This window comes from Bison bison, unplaced genomic scaffold (assembly GCF_000754665.1).
Source record: "Bison bison bison isolate TAMUID 2011002044 unplaced genomic scaffold, Bison_UMD1.0 scf7180017864378, whole genome shotgun sequence".
Classification (NCBI taxonomy): Eukaryota; Metazoa; Chordata; class Mammalia; order Artiodactyla; family Bovidae; genus Bison; species Bison bison.
In genome coordinates this window covers 1,005,820-1,010,287 of record NW_011494950.1, presented here as the reverse complement: position 1 = coordinate 1,010,287, position 4,468 = coordinate 1,005,820, and positions in this window count along the sequence as shown.

Below are 4,468 nucleotides of genomic sequence, written 5' to 3'. Positions count from 1 at the left end.
CTGATGCTGGAAAGGATTGAAGGCAGGAGGAGAAGGGGACGACAGGATGAGATGGTTGGATGACATCACCGACTCAATGGACGAGTTTGAGCAAGCTCTGGCAGTTGGTGATGGACAGAGAAGCCTGGCACGCTGCAGTCCACGGAGTCGCAAAGAGCTGGACATGACTTAGCAACTGAACTGACTGGACTGTAGCCCACCAGGCTCCTCTGTCCATGGAATTTTCCAGGCCAAGAATACTGGAGTGGGTTGCCGTTTCCTCCTCCAGCAGACCTTCCTGACCTACAGATCGAACTAGCATCTCTTGCGTCTTTTGCATTGGTAGGCAGATTCTTTACCACTGAGCCACCTGGGAAGCCCAACACCAAGGTCACTTGAATGCAAAAAAACCTTTTATTAACTTAAGTTGCTTATCTCCTCAAGTCCCTAAGCATTTCTGGGTAGGTTAAGCCAAAAAGCTTTTTCAAGTTGTTCTCTATATTCTTCTTTAGTTCTTTCTTGGGCTCCTTCCAATGGTAATATTATCCTCAACCTCAGCTAGTTATTTATCTGCAAATCAGTGAAGGTCTTCTTTTATCCTAAAGTATCTCATTCTTCAACCTCTTACGCTTTCTGTTTCTTCATCACATCTGTAAGGAGTATTTTTCATTTGGTGCCCTACCTTTTAGTTTGTAATCATTCTCTAAAAATCCTTTGTGGGAATGGATTTGGTAGCTTTGTGACTGTGCAGGCAAGAGTTTTGAACACAGCAGTCCTGGGGTTACTGTCTTTAGAAGGGTCTGTTTGCAGGGCTGGCTCTTGGCTGGAGCCTGAGAATTTGGTTTTTGAGAAGTTGCTTGCATTTCAGATAACGCTTTTTTTCTGCTTGAGGCACTGAATGCCTGCTTTCCTTCTGGGAGTCTGGAATTTTGATAGTTATGATTTTGGTCTTTGTGCCTGTAACCAGCCCTCAGTAAAATCCTTGGACTTTGAGTCTCCAACAAACTTCTCTGGGCAGAGACATTGCACAACATGGAGAAAGCCTTTTGGTAGATTCCTCCAGACTCCCTGTGAAGTGTCTTCCCCTGGCTGATCCTATTGTATCTTTCTCTATCACAGTAGTCCTGCAAGTACCTTTAGCAAACCACTGAATGTGTAGGTGGCTGTGGGACCTCTCAGTGTCCTTCCTTGCCAGCCTTAATTCAAACACTGCTCTCAAAAGCGGGACCTGCTTATGAAATCTGGAAGTCTTTTCTTAGTCCATAACGTCTGTTGACAATACCCTTGCTTCCCAGAAACTCCTTCCTGGACTTTGGCAAGAATGCCTGATGCTGCCCCTCCTCATACCTCATTCATCTTCAGCAGACATTTATTGAATGCCTGTATGTGCCACAGCCAGTATACAGTAGCACGGGAAAGCAGTCAAATGCAGTCTGTGGTCCTGTGGGAGAAGACAGAAGGCAGATGGTACCTTCTGAGAAGAGTATGTGTGTTGAGTGATTAAAAGGGGGAGCTACACTTCAGCAGGGTCATCAGTGAGGAAGTCAGTAGGGTGGTATGTGAAGATAGCAAAGGAGCAGGATAGTCTGTGTGGTAAAGAACCAGAACAAAGAACATGTATATATAATTAAAAAGCAACTTGGCATCTTCTGGGATTCCGAAGGAGCCTGGTGTGGCTGGAGCACTGCAAGAAGAGGGAGAGAGGGGAGGAGTTGGAAGGGGGCGAGATCCAGATCACTTAAAGCTTTGTAGGCATGTTTTGAAGTTCATACTTTAAGGGCAGTGGGAGGCCAAGCAAGGGTTGAATCAGCCAAGCAACAGATAACTTTTTCAAAAGATCATTCTTACAGTTGCAGGGAAGATGGATTAGAGAGGTAAGAAGGGGAGGGCCGAATTTGTAGATTACTAGTGATGTAGGTGAAAGATGATGGTGATGTGGGTCTGCGTTATGGCTGAGGAGATGGAAAGGAGTGAGTGGATTTTGAAATATGTTCTGTAAGATTTTAACATCACTTATCTTCTATCTGCTCTCTCCTTTGGTGGTTATCTTCTTCATTCCCACATTGTTAACTATCACCTCTGTGTGAAAAACTCTAACTCTATGATCCCAATCCTGATGTGAGCCACTGTTTTCACATTTTCCAAGGAATGGTTACATTTCAGAAATGTAAATGGCTTCAGAGCCATAATGCTTCTGCCTCTTACTATCAGCCTGATCTTGGACCAGTTATTTCACTTCCTCAGGCCTGTTTCCTCATCTGTAAAATGCAGATAATGCACTACCTACCTCATAGGGCTGTTGTGAAGATTCAATAAGTGAGTATACAAAGAACATTTGGGCACTAGCATGCACACACAAAGTAGTCTATTAATGTTAGTTCCACCAGCACAACTTCACAATTTCTATGTCCTTGTATTTCACAAGTTGAACTGCCTCCAGCACCCTATCTAGCTCTTCCATTTAACATTTTCATTTCTATTAATGGCACTGGAGAGGGATTCCTAACCAGTCACATTTGACTCCTTGCTGTCAATTCACTTCTCACACTGCAAGCAGAAACCTAAAATGAGAGATTGCTACTATTTTTACTTTCATCTGCACATAAAGTGAAAATTACAGCTTCTTTTATTCATTCATCAACAAATGCACTTGCCCCTTGGCCAACATAGGTCTGAACTGTGTGGGTTCACTTACAGAGATTTTTTTCAATAAATATATTGGAAAATTTTTTGACATTTGTGACAATTTTAAAAACCTGATAAGCCATGAAGCCTAGAAATATTTTTTAAAAAATTAAGAAAAAGTTAGGTATGTCATGAATGTATAAAATGTATGTTAGATATAACATAGAAAAGTGAAAGTGAAAAGCGTTCAGTCGTGTCTGACTCTTTGTGACCCCATAGACTATACAGTCCATGCAATTCTCCAGTTTGACTCTTTGTGACCCCATGGACTATACACAGAGTACTGGAGTGGGTAGCTGGTCCCTTCTCCAGGGGATCTTCCCAACCCAGGGATCAAACCCAGGTCTCCTGCATTGCAGGCAGATTCTTTACCAGCTAAGCCACCAGGGAAGCCCTGATAGAAAACACATGTTAATCAGCTGTATGGCTTCTGGCCAACAGTAGGCTAGAAGTTAAGTTTTGGGGGAGTCAAAAGTTACACACAAATTTTTGGGTGGAGGGTTGGTACCACTGTATGGACAGTCAACTATAGTCACTAAGTACCTACTCAATTCTAATCTTTTGTCCTTCAGATACAATTTTTGCCATTTGGTCTACACAAAAATATATCTGAAGTTCCTAGAAGAACTGTACAAAAAAGAGCTTCACAACTAAGATAATCATGATGGTGTGATCACTCACCTAGAGCCAGATATCCTGGAATGTGAAGTCAAGTGGGCCTTAGAAAGCATCACTATTAACAAAGCTAGTGGAGGTGATGGAATTCCAGTTGAGCTATTTCAAATCCTGAAAGATGATGCTGTGAAAGTGCTGCACTCAATATGCAGGCAAATTTGGAAAACTCAGCAGTGGCCACAAGACTGGAAAAGGTCAGTTTTCCAAACCATTCCAATCCCAAAGAAAGGCAATGCCAAAGAATGCTCAAACTACTGCACAACTGCACTCATCTCACACGCTAGTAAAGTAATGCTCAAAATTCTCCAAGCCAGGCTTCAGCAATAAATGCACTACGAACTTCCAGATGTTCAAGCTGGTTTTAGAAAAGGCAGAGGAATCAGAGATCAAATTGCCAACATCAGGTGGATCATGGAAAAAGCAAGAGAGTTCCAGAAAAACATCTATTTCTGCTTTATTGACTATGCCAAAGCCTTTCACTGTGTGGATCACAATAAACTGTGGAAAATTCTGAAAGAGATGGGAATACCAGACCACCTGACCTGCCTCTTGAGAAACCTATATGCAGGTCAGGAAGCAACAGTTAGAACTGGACATGGAACAACAGACTGGTTCCAAATAGGAAAAGGAATACGTCAAGGCTGTATATTGTCACCCTGCTTATTTAACTTCTATGCAGAGTACATCATGAGAAACGCTGGGCTGGAAAAAGCACAAGCTGGAATCAAGATTGCCGGGAGAAATATCAATAACCTCGGATATGCAGATGACACCACCCTTATGGCAGAAAGTGAAGAGGAACTAAAAATCCTCTTGAGGAAAGTGAAAGAGGAGAGCGAAAAAGTTGGCTTAAAGCTCAACATTCAGAAAATGAAGATCATGGCATCTGGTCCCATCACTTCATGGGAAATAGATGGGGAAACAGTGGAAACGGTGTCAGACTATTTTTTTGGGCTCCAAAATCACTGCAGATGGTGACTGCAGCCATGAAATTAAAAGACGCTTACTCCTTGGAAGGAAAGTTATGACCAACCTAGATAGCATATTGAAAAGCAGAGACATTACTTTGCCAACAAAGGTTCATCTAGTCAAGGCTATGGTTTTTCCTGTGGTCATGTATGGATGCTGA